This window comes from Nesoenas mayeri (genome assembly GCF_963082525.1).
Source record: "Nesoenas mayeri genome assembly, chromosome: Z".
Taxonomy (NCBI): domain Eukaryota; kingdom Metazoa; phylum Chordata; class Aves; order Columbiformes; family Columbidae; genus Nesoenas; species Nesoenas mayeri.
The window spans coordinates 9,328,859-9,342,159 of NC_137542.1; positions in this window are offsets into that span (position 1 = coordinate 9,328,859).

A 13,301-nucleotide genomic window follows, 5' to 3' on the forward strand; every position below is an offset into this window, starting at 1 on the left:
CCTTCTCTGCAGAGTTGCTTTTCACTGGGTCTGTCCCTAACCTGTACTGGTGCCTCTAGTTATTCCTCCCCAGGTGCGGGACCCTATACTTGCCCTTCTTGAATTTTATCAGGTTTTTCTCTGCTAAGTCCTGCAGCCTGTCCAGGTCTCATTGAATGGCAGCACAGCCTTCTGGTGTGTCAGCCCTTCCTCCCAGTTTGGTACCATCAGCAAACCTGATGAGGGTGCACTTGATCTCTTCATCCAGGTCATTGATGAACAGATTGAACAGGACTGGACCTAACACTGACCACGGGGAAGCCCAGTAACTACAGGCCTCCAACCAGACTATGATCACCATTGATCACTACCCTCTGCGCTCTGCCATCCAGCCAGTTCACGATCCATCTCACCGTCCATTCATCCAGCTTGTACTTCCTGAGCTTGCCTATGAGGAGACTGCGAGAGATGATGTCAAAAGCCTTGCTGAACTCAAGGTAGACAACGTCCACTGCTCTTTCCTCATGTACCCAGCCAGTCATACCATCATAGAAGGCTATCAGGTTGGTCAAACATGATTTCCCTTTGGTGAACCCATGCTGATTGCTCCTGATAACTTTCTTTTACTCCACATGCTTGGAGATGACATCCAGAATGAGCTGTTCCATCACCTTTCCAGGGATGGAGGTGTAGTTTTCTGGGTCCTCTTTCTTGCCCTTTTTGAAGATGAGTGATGTTGGCTTTCCTGCAGTCTTCAGGCACCTCTCCTGTTCTCCAAGACCTTTCAAAGATGATGGAAACAGGTTATTCTATCACAAAACTGGGTTCAGATGGATGAGCAGAACAAAAAGTATGTGATGTTCAAGTCATCTGGACAATCTGTGCATGATTTCAAGTAATGAGAAAGACTAAGCAAGGTAGTTGCATTTAAAAAGTGTGTAGATGTGGTGCTTAGGGACATAATATAGTGGTGAACATGGCAGTATTAGGTTTCAGCTGAACTCTAAGCATACCAATACAAACGTACTTATGGCATGTGCTCACAAGGCTGATCTCTAGTTAGGAAACCACTGTTGCTTACATCATTGAACAGTAGATCTAAATTTAACTCACTAACATCAGAATAGGAGATCACGTTTCCACAGCACTTGGAAACTGAAACAAATAAATAAGAAAATATTCCCATTATGAGGGTGATTATGAGCAAGTGAGTAGCAGATTGCTTTGTGCAGAGAGCTGACAATTACAAGTCTTGGGTAAAGTTACTTTTAATTTCAATGGCACTAGGAGTCTATCATATGTGAAAAAATAATCTAACAAGAATGTTCTTTGCCATATACAATTTCTCAGCTTAGCCTCCACATAAAACCGTGTAGCAGTAGTCACAGGTAATGACAAGGATGGAAGACAGAAAAGGGAACTTCTGAGAAAGACAACTCTTATTTTAAAAACATCAACCCCTTCATTTAAATCATTTCCTACATGTCTCTCCAGAGATGTTCCTTTGAAATTCAGTATAAAAAAAACCTCACCACACTCCATGACAAAACTGACAAGTTCAGCCATGCTTGCCAAAGCCTGACCAACTCCATATGTTAACTAACAGATGTAATTCAGAGGATATTCTAGTGACAGGAACATGTTTTCCTTAAGCATGCTTCTGTGAATCAGGTCAATATCAAAGACATCTGAAAATGTTTGAGAAAAAGTTTTGCTAACTTTGAAGATCTTATGTGAAGAAAGGACATAGAAAATACCCTAAGCACTGGAAACACTCTTGTTAACTGCTGACTGAAGAGCATATTCTGCTTATGAGTATTCTTTTATATTTTGATTCTGATTATTCTGCTTCAATGGTCCACAGTATTTTGTTAAGATTTTATTTTCATTTTTCAATTTGCTTACATGCACCTTTCCCCCCTCTCTTAAAATCAGAACCAAATTTTGATTTTAAAGTCAATCCACCTGACCCCCTCGCCCCCCACAAGCTGTTTGCAGGGCAAGTGGCACTGCACCTCAGACAGATCAGAAGAGCTTTCTACATAAGTTCAATATTTTGCTCTGTTTCAACTGCATGCGTTTTTTGAGGTGCTTAATTTTCTGTTGCTAAAATGTGTGCCAGGATGTACTTTCTTGTGTGTGCTACTGCCCACCTCTTTGGGATTGCTACATGTTACACCCTTACCACAACAGATACTTACTCTGGGTAGATAATCCTTTGTACTAGTATTGTCATGTACTTTAGTCAGAAGATCTTTAGAAAGAAGCCACTGACAAATTAAAAAATTTCTTTTCTTCATGTAATCTTGCAAAAGCACTGGGTAAAGATTCTTGCCACTGCATTCACAATACATCTGCTCAGTTTCTTTTCCAAATGTCTCACCTGAGACTGTGTAAAAAGAGGTAAACGGTTCCCAGACATCTCGAAAACACTAAGAAAAGAAAATGCCATTTCTGTCTTCTAAATGACCAGGAAGAACACAGGGAACTATGGGTCAGACAGCTTCCCCTCAGCCCTAGTCCTGTTCAGCATTTTCATTAATGACCTGGATGATGGGGCAGCACGTACCCTTCTGCAAAGAAGCTTTGCAGAAAAGGACCAGGGCATCCTGGTAAGACACCACTAAGGGCCATTACAACATGCACACGCACCTCAGAGTGGAATTAACATCTTCATTTAAGTTCAGTTCTGTTATTTAGTACATCTCAAATGATCAATTTAGCCTTCAAAAATGCTAAAGAAAATTAAAATAGTGTTTCTGAATTGCATTGCTGTATTTGCCTTCCTTTTTTGTTCACTGGTAGGGTTTAGACCTTTCACTCCACATTATGCAGGTCCTGACCATTCAGCTTAGGAGGTAACGAGTAGCATCTGCACTTTGTCAGTATCACTTAGCCTGTGAGGGTAACAGAGAGCAAACACAATGCCAAGTAACGTTGTGCAGTAAGACACAAAGCATTCTTAACCGGTGAAGCCATTCAGAAGTTCAAAATGAGTTAACACTGAATATACGGTGAGGAGAGGAGGAAAGACAAGCAGTCAGTAGATTTCAGAAGTCCCAACCAAAAGGAAAGTAAACCAAACAAAATGTTGCTAAGTTCAGTTTGGTTTATTTGCCTGCATAGCAGTAAAATGGGAAGCCTATAGGAAGGCCTTATGCTGGAGAAGTTAAAGAAGGACTGTCTCCTGTGGGACACAATCCATGGTGGAGCAGGGGAAGAGTGTTGGGAGTTGTACCCCTGAGGAGAAGGAACAGCAGAGACAACATGTGGCGAACAGACCACAACCCCCATTCCCCATCCTCCTTTGTCACTTAGGGGAAGGAGCGGGAGAAATGTGGAGTGAAGTTGAGCCTGAGTAGAAGGGAAGGAGTGAGGGGAAGGTGTTTTCAAAGATTTGTTTTTGTTTCTCATTATCCTACTCTGATTTGATTGGCAATAAAATAAACTAATTTCCCTAGTCAAACATGTTTTGTCAGTGACAGTAACTGGTGAGGGATCTGTCCCCAATGAGCCTTTCGTTATATTTTGTCTCTCCTGTCCACCTGAGGTGGTAAGTGATAGAGCAGCTTTGGCGGGCAGCTGGCCACCAGCCATGGTCAACCCACAACATTTACCTGGATTTTAAACATCAGCTCTTCAGGTATTTTAAATGGCTACAAGTTTTTCTAGCATAATATCCAAACATTTTTAAGTAATACTTTCTGTTCAAAGAATTAATCTTTTTCCACTGATGAAGCGGAAGCAAGTGACATAGTGATGGGCTGGTGATTCAAGTCTAGATCAAGACATACCATCAGGATGCTGGACTATGATCTAAAGATTGAAAAGAAAACAACTTTTTAAGAAACACTTATTCTCGAGCCTCATGCATTTCATCCAGCTGTGAAATACTCCCACTTTCAGTATACCGGTTATATGAAATCATTACAAAAATGGTGTCCAACTGTTTGTTAGACTCAAGATAGGAAATAACAGATGTGATAATATGCTATTAAAATTCATAGAATTGACAAAGTATTAAATGAGTAACATTTCTTCTCTCATTCAAACGACCACAACAGGAAGCTGAAATTCATTATTTGGAAAGGTTTTGATGGTTAAATCTAATGTTATTCCTAACACACTTTAAGCACTTTTTTTTTTTTTAATTTCAGAAATTGATTTCACTGTCAATTATATGATGCAGTAAGGGAATAAATATGACACCACCCCAGCTATAAAGTGACAGTTCAGCACTCAGCAGTGTATGAGGGAAATGAAAACAGAAAGTGTAATGATCTTGTCAGACAAGTCGAGTGTTAAATGGAATGAAAGCACTGATGTTTCATCCTTCCTTCCCCCATTTTGACTGCATCAAATTCTGAATACACTGTTTTTTCCTCAGCTTCAGTAAGACTCAAAAGGTATAACATTTCTAAGTTTCATAGAAACCAAACAGTCCAAGGGCCATGAACTGACCAGATCCAAGTAGACTAACCCATATTAGTCTTTGTGTTTTCTGTCTCCCAGGTAAAAAATACATGTGAAAAGGTCAGCTGAGACTACAGTAAGTTAAGAGCTGAATGATTGATCCAGTAGTGTGGGAATATCATCACCTCAGTGGGATACCCATGAAATTTAAAGATAATATAAGCTTGTAACTATAGAGCATTTTCCCCATCCTGCACCCACATAGGCCTTGAAATTTAGTGTTACTCAGACCATTTTCCAGTCACTTTCCCACGTGATGCTATCCAATGGAGACAGAAGAAGCATAATAAACTGCTTCAATAAAGATACCAGGTTTTATACAATATTTATGATTTTAGGTTACAAGCATGGGGATCATATGGAATGAGCAGCAAAGAAATTAAAGTATCTTTTTTTAGCTCCAGAGTTCTATAGTGGTTATAAAGCACATAAAATATCAGAAAATATTTATAAACAATTCAGGTATTATCCTAGGTAGCAGATTTTAAGAAACAAGGACGTGAAAAAAGAAAGAACTGTGTAGAAAACATATATAGATGTTGTAATTGAATTAAAAACCTCACAGGTGTTTTCCCAAAGAGGAAGATAAAAATAGATCTGTTCTAAATCTGAAGAATATGTTTCATACCTTTTTATATTGACTTGTACATAAGGCCAGATTCCTTTAAAATCACTGTTATACATACGGAGAGATGACACTAGTTCTTTGACATTGTTGCTATATCATGCATCTCTGCAGCACTTTATTCGCAGACAGGCTGAGATATAAATTCTAGAGCAGTGCGGCTGTCACTTGGTACATGTGTCTCTCTAATAACACAACATCGACGTAGCTGGGTCAAATAAGAAGGTACAAAAGGAAAATAATGGATGAGGATTCCAATGCTGTGACAGATGTTGATAAGGCAGTTCGAAAGGTTCTCCTTTATTGTCAATCATATGTGTAGGAATTGAATAACATTTAGTCTTCTCTGTCAGCAGGCTTCTTGTCTGTTTAATGCACACTAACAGTTAACATGCCTTTCAGTACACTGCTTAAGAAAATCCATATAGGAGCAGTCCATGTCTACTGAGAAGCTGACATCTGAGGCCAAGATTCTCACTCTGACTAAAAGGGTCAGAAGAGAAAGTGTCTGTGATGAACCAGAAAAGATCCAAAAGAAGTTTCAAAAGAGAAGCAAATACTCTAAGATTAGATTTACCTTTGAAGGAGAGCCACAAGCTTAGTGTAAGTGCCATTTAGATATTACTGATGGAAGCTCTTTGATCTATGCCACGGCGGATCATCTAAGTCTCTCTGGACAACACCTTGTAAAGACCAATCTACACCACTCACACAGGAAAAAAGGGATCCAGTTTTAGGAAGAAGGAATAGAGTCAAATTAATGAGATATTTAGTCATGTGATTGGTGTAATGCACTACCATTCCCTCAGGTAATCCATGTCTACAGTACAGCAGCAACTATTATGATGTTTATTACCTCAATAAGCTTAAATCCAGGATATCTCACCGTTTCTGTGTACCTGTTCACATTTAGTGCAATAGAAAGTCCAACAACCCCCGATCAGAAACCCTATACATAATTGGATTTGCCCTTACACTTATCATACATTATACAGGTTTTAACGTATCTGTCACATTCAAGAGTTATTTTTACAAAGTGGGAGGTTCTCTATTGTGTGTTCAGTTTTGTATCCTTGAATGTCTTTGGGTGAGTCTCCAGTGAGTGTCTAAATATCAGACATTTTAAATTAACTGTTGTTTACCCATTGGGAAAATGCATGCCGAAGAAAGATCAGCCTTTGGACTCTGCTGCAGGTAACTCCCTCATCAAAGACAAGTCCACTCCAGGTGTGGCAGCCATGAACCAGTCGAGCAGTGATGGACACTGAAAGTCCTGTGAGAAAATTTCCATGCATTATATGTGCTTTCCTTGAACAAACAGGGATATTTGTTTCCTAAAGCATTTGTTGTTGTTGACTGGGTTTTTTGTTTAGTTGGTTGGTTGGTTTGGCTTGGTTTGTATTATTTTTCATCCCTGAAGTACAATTGCAAAGCTTGTTTCAGAGGAAGAAACTTCTGTGATAGCAAGAGACGTCCGAAGAGTCTGATTACATTGTAATTGTGTAAAACAGATGAAGCCGGTCAATAACAGTAAGCAACCTGTTGCACTGCTTTGGTTGCAGTACGCTGTCAGTCTTTAGTCTATTCTTTCTTAAAGTAATATAAAAAAATATAAAGAATATTAAAAAAATCCTCCAAAGGAATTTAGTTAGAGATAACTAGCTGGGAAAAAAAGAAATGAACAAACATACACACAACAATAAGAACAACAAACAAAAACAAACAAGCAAACAAACCACATTAAAAACTTTCCCCATTTCATGTCAGCAGTTCTTTCTCCTAGAAAGCCACAGCAAGAAGCAACAAGGCACATGACATTTGAGGAAATAGTGTCATCCTCTTATGAGGGGATGAAATTTCCTAAACAACACCTGTCTTCTGCTCTATGTGTAACATTCTGACAGCTTAGGTATATTTTATGTAACACTCAATAAAAGAGCAGAAATTATGTGGAAGAAAGTTCTGTGTGTAAATGAAAAACCATGTGTTTCCCCTTATTTCTCCAGAGGAAGTGGAAAAGCTAACCTACCACTGCTGGTTTTCTTCCCATATCTGTCATCCACCTTCAAAATTAATTACTAGCAGGCCTAAACTATCATAAGTAGGGGAAAGATAACATGAAAAACTTTTCATCCTTAAAAAGTTTAAAATACTCTGCACACAAAGCTATAAACAGAGTTCAGAACATTCTCAAGAGTTAAGAAACAACAGTTTCCTTTCCCCCAGTAGGCGTCACTTTTAAAAAGGCTTTATGTCAGTTTCTGACATGAAATTCAAAGACACTTTGGTTCAAACTTATTTTATGACCAAATCTCTACTCGTACTAAGTGCCCAGCTCTCATTTTCTGAGGGCTTAATGTCCCATTCTCTTTTTTATTGGCTTTGTTTTTTGAGACCTGAAGTGAACTTTCCCCAGACAGAAGGCAAACTCCTTCTCTCATCAGTGAGTTTACACTCACTGTAAAATGAGTGCCATATGGGCCTTGACATTAGAAAAATGAAGTATCCAACTCCATGGTCAACATTTCATATGTGGTTAAATTTAATATTAATTCTAAAACCAGCGCCAGCATGTGACATGTCTACTAACCTTACAAAATAAACTTCCAGTACACTTGGAAGTTAACATATTTTCTGACAGACTGCTATCCAAAGGTCTTGTCTATCTTGGCTGGAGTTTATGAGCAATGATGGATAGATTTCCTGGCCAAACAGTTTAATGATTTTAATTGAAGGAGAAAATTAAGCTCAAGCATGAGTGATCATGGGTACCAACTGACTTTGCACAGTTATGTAAGGGAGGTGGTTATCTGAAAAAAGCTCAAAACATAGTAACGGCAAGGAGTAAGAAAAGTATTTGGGTGATAATTCATGGAATGTAAAATAGAGTGGTATTTTAGATAGCAAGACAGTAGTTACAAGAAGATTGACAATGGAGAATAACAGGGGCAAGAGAGATTGAGCAGGCATGTGAGGTTGATGAAGAGCTGAATTTTCAGAACTTTAAGTGAAAAGAGAGCAAAGTGAACAGATTATACCAACTCTCTCACCTTCACTCCCTCTAGAAGGACAGTGAAAGAATCTTCTGATGGATGATAACTTCAAATAAACTTATACACCATATGGTGCACAGCTATTTACAAACACATCGAAAGCAAAGTGCAATAAAAGTATGCAGTGACATGTAGGTATCTTCTCTCAGAAATGTGCACGTACAATCTGTTTTCAGTAACCTCTAAGCACTGCCGAAAGAAAGAAAATAAGGGAAGATATCAAATGCAACCCCTTTTTACAGCTAGAAGAACTCCTGCGGAATGCATTTAAAAACACGGATGCACAAATATTGATCACCTTGTCTGAATACCTGGCAGTGGACTCTAAAAGGCAAAAGTACTGTAGGTATCAAAATTAGAGAAATGTCGAAACAGAGACATGAAAGACCCACTGAATGTGAACTTAATGATGGATTTAACAGTGAATGTAGTTCATAAATTTCAGAAAGACATTAACCAGATTTCCACTGGTACAGCAGATGTCCATTAGTATATGGATGTTTGGGATAGAGAATTCTGAAGTGGGAACAGGAATAACTGTACTGACTGAAGCTCTCATAAACCTGTTATGGGATAAGTGGGTATTAAGTGGTGCCTCCCAGTCAAAACTTAGTACATACTCACTAAAATATGCTTTGGAGAACCGTATAGCTCTTATGAATCTGAAATGCACTTCAGAAATTTTGTCTCAGTTTTGCTTATCAAAAGAAAGAAGTTTTATTAATCTTTCCTCATCCTGAAGCATATTTATCTGAGAATGTTTTTATTGCTTTTTCTGAACACCATCAAAAATGAAGATGGGGAGATAATTCCTTAGATTGTGTTATCTTGCTCCACTGAGCCTCACTTAATTCATTAGGATAATAGTGGAGCTTGTTGTTTCAATGTTTAAGCTCTTTTGTGAATCAAACTATCACAAACAGCACTTTAGATACATGGAGTAAAATATATGGATCACATTTTTTTAAATATCCTTTTCTTATTTGCAGTCTTCTTCAGTTGTGGAAAACTAGTAATTTTCAATATTTACATGGCATTTTTATGTTCAGTCATTTCTACAGAAAACTTAGCTACAACTCACTGCTTTCTACAATTTTTTACTTAGAGGGGAAAAAAAAAAAAACCAACAGGTGATATTTTGATCTCCAAAGAGAAAGTTAATTTAACATAAAGGTAGATGTAGTTGAAGCACTTCAGTATACTCTCATAAATACAGCTAATTCCATTTCTGAGCCACTTCAATCTAATATCGACATTCTTCCTTTACACTTAAAATTTAGCCCAAAGCTTTCCCGTGAGCAAGAGTCAAAAGTGAATGAGCCCTATGTGCTGTTGTCATCATGTTAGGTACCTCTTACAGGTCCACAAGTTCTCCCCCTGCTCCTGACTGCTTCAAAAAGTCATTTCTAGATGGCCCCACAGAAGCCCATCAGTGGAGGGACCAGCTGCTTCACAAGGTGTGGTGGTTTGAATGGAAGTGAGTTAATTATCTTCATGCAGCTATAAACCTTTCTCTTTCATAGCTAGCACAGTCATTGTTTGGATTTAGTTTGAGAACAAGAAGATGACAACCCGGGACAGAGTCGATGTTTTTAATTGCTCTGGTCTGAGAGCCAAGGATGTTCTGAGCTCTGCCCACAGGTGTGAGGTATTGAGGAAGGGGGGCATGGATGGGGCAGAGCTTGACTGACATCCAGACTGATCAATAAGAGTATTCTATGCCATTAGCATCATGCTTCTCATTTAAGGAGAGTCGGGATCTTCTGGATAGGGGTTGGGATGGAAAAGGACAGAGACCTGTCCTGGTTCTGCTCTGATTCAGGGGAATTCTTTCTTTAGTTTGGCCTTTTGCAACCCTGCTGTTTTGCAGAGGCCTCAGGGGCTTTCTGCCTTTTTCTCTCTTCCCTGGGACTGACTGTTTGGGACCAGAGTGCTGCTTCCTGGGACGGGCTCTTCCAAGCAGATGGATTTTGTAAGGAATTGCGCTGCATATCTTTTCTTATATATTCTCTTTCCAATGTATATGTATATGTATTAGAAGTAGTAGTATATTAGTGTTATTTTGCTATTTTATTAAACTGTGTTTATCTCAGTCCATGAGCTTCTCCCTTCTCTTTTCATTTTTTCCCTCATTTGGGGTCAGGAATGGGCGAGTGACCGAGCGGCTATCGTGGTTGCATTGCTAGCTCGGGTTAAACCACAACACATGGGCAGGTGAGCTGGGAGTTGTGTTTTGGCTGGTGTGAACAGTGACCTCACCATCAAGGAGTCCGGATGAAGAGCAGCAGTGCCAGGTCAGGATCAGGGCCAGAGCGAGTTACCAGGGTCAGGCACAGTCCAGTCACAAGGCCGTCAGTGGTCGAGCCAGCCCAGCCAGAAGGTCTGGGTCAAGGTGAGAACTAGCTGTCCTCACATCTACTCACACAACTGCGATGTAGCACAGGCAGGGACCTGCCTCAGGTTAAGAATAGCTTCAAGGGAGAGGGGTCTAGCATTTGTAAGGGCATTAAAACAAAATCGAGAATGTTCAGTTTTCTTTCCATAGATAAAATTATGTTCTTACTTAGAATCTTAATAATAAGATTCTTAATCTTTGTTTTCATTTTCTAAAATAAAAAAAAATTTTAAAAAATAGGCAAATTTTAAGAGACAGTAAGCTTCACAGTCAAGCTACTGCAACAAGAGAGAAGTTATGGTCATCTTCTTGGGCCTCTGAATAATGACAGTACTGTTGCAGAGATCTAAGTAACTCAGTCTCTTTGACCAGCCAACAACAGATACTCATGGAAGATTGTAATTACAAGGGAGAAGTGGAAGTGATGTTTCCAGTTGCAAGGTTGGAGTCCAAAGGAACTTGGATAGCCAAATTCCTACATATTTATTTCAAAAATTTGTACGCCTCCTCCCTATTGGGTCATCACTGTAATTTCATTCCTACTACTTCACAGGTACCAGTAATTTATGTGATCTTAGAGAAAGACAATGGCATAGCACCATTTGGAATCTCTGCCAACTATATTACTTCTTCTCTTATTTGTGGAAGAGTAATAAACAATAGACTCTGATTTAGAAGAAATGCGATGATCCATATTCTACAAAAATATCTAAAGGAGAAGGGAAATATGCAAATAAATTTTTGTCTCTGCAGTTGAAATTAAGTTTTTCAATTAGCAAAAGTTGCCAACTAAGGACCCTACTCATTACCATAAAACCCCTAAAATGTTATTTTGACTGTGCTGAAATATCTTTTTAATTTAGCTTTTGCATATGTTGTGAAGAAGGAGCTGCTGAATTAACAACAACTAAGATTTGGCTGATTGCTTGCGATCGATTTCTAGTCTGACGGATGTTTTTTTATTTTAGTAGTTTGTAGTAAAAATCATTTCTGCCACTCACTTTTCTTCCTGTGGTCTGTGTAAGAACCTGTGATTGTACTTTCATAAATATTTTCAAACAGATACGTTTTGTGCTGAGTTTTCAAAAAGGAAGTGTCTTTACTGATGCAAGCACAACATCTCCATCTGATGGCAATTAGTGTGGTTAAGAAGCCTCTTCAATACAGCGAAAAGCAAAGACTCCTGCCCTGAAGACTAAGAAGCAAGTAAAGGCTTAAGGGATCTTCCTTTTGTATCTTCAGAAAAAACGTTTTTAAGGCTAACATGAGAATTGTCAGACTGTTAGAATTTTTTTATTTTTTTTTTTATTTTTTTTTTTCTTTTAGTTAGAAACAACAGGAAATTATTTGGGAACCAGAGACTACTATGAGAAAACACCCAGTTACTTCTCCCTCTTGTCTTGATGAGGAGCCATTTGCTATGTTTGCACTGTAAGGTGGAAAAGCATGTTAGTGCTGTACTCTGGACAGAAGAAGACCGGGCATGCACCACCAGCATGTGCCAAGAACAGTCGTGTCTTAATGACAACCGGGTGGACACAAGATACAGGTGGACATGAGGATTATTCAGTTGTGTAACCCACCTGTGGAGAGGATCCTGAAGCGCTGAAGGAAACAGCAGTCAGTCACCACCTTATGTCTCTCTGCTTTCTCCTCTTCCATTGAAAGCGTGCCAATGACAACTTTGCCATTCATGCGGCAGCATTTCCAAGTTGCTCGTTTTGATTCACTGTGCTGTAAATCAACCCTACTGTAATTTCAAACCCTGTTCTTAGCTCTCCATGCAATTATAGTGGCTCATTAAAATAAAGATCAGACACTGCAGCAAGATTTAGCAGAATGAAAACCAGCAAGTCCCAACACCACACTGACATTGGCTTTCAATCTCTGAGTAATAAAATAGGAAATCATCACTATGTGGAATATGTACACTCAATTTTGATTCCTTATCTTACTCAATTTTCAGGGTGTTTCCATTTCAAAAAATGTTAATGTTCTAGTTTTATGAGCCTGATACATCAGCTTTTTACTCTTTTCTCATCTGTATTTTCCTCTTATCTATCAGGAAATCTGAATGTATAATAGACAGTCTCTGCAATGATAAGCCTCAGTGCCACTTGCTTTGCATTCCAATTTCTTTTTGGTCCCTCTGTGCCAAATTTACATAACCTCTGAAATCAAAGTGAACTTCAGCTTTCACATTTTTACAGCTTCCAGATTGTGAGGCTAATGGCCACCTCTGCTTTCAAGTGAGCAGCTTACTTTACCCAATTAATAGCAGAGCTTAGAGCCAAATGGTTCTTTCACCAAACATGCTTTAGTTTCATTTTACTTTGTTACACCTTATCATAGTAAATTGAGCTAATAAAAATAAAATAAAATAAGAAAGCAAAATAAGGTAAAATAAGATATTGTTAAGAATCAAGACCTACTTCTTATGAAGAAATAAAACCTCAACAATAACTCTTGTTCTTAGACTTATGCTCAGCTTCTGTATGCTCATTAATCTAGTACCCTATTTTTATAAAAGAGCTGCAACATTCTCATATTCTATATGTACAAGTCCTAGCCCTATTGCTCACTGTCAGTGAACCTTCACTTTTGCATTCTACTTTCTCTCTTTGGATATTTTATCTATAGTTTCCCCCACCACAGCACAAAACCAAAGAAAACGATCTGGATTCTGTAGTGGCTTTTCTTGTAAATGCCCACATTAAACACAGACCGCTCCAGTCAGTTTTTATTTTTTTTCTTTCTTTCAGCAGCATACAATTGT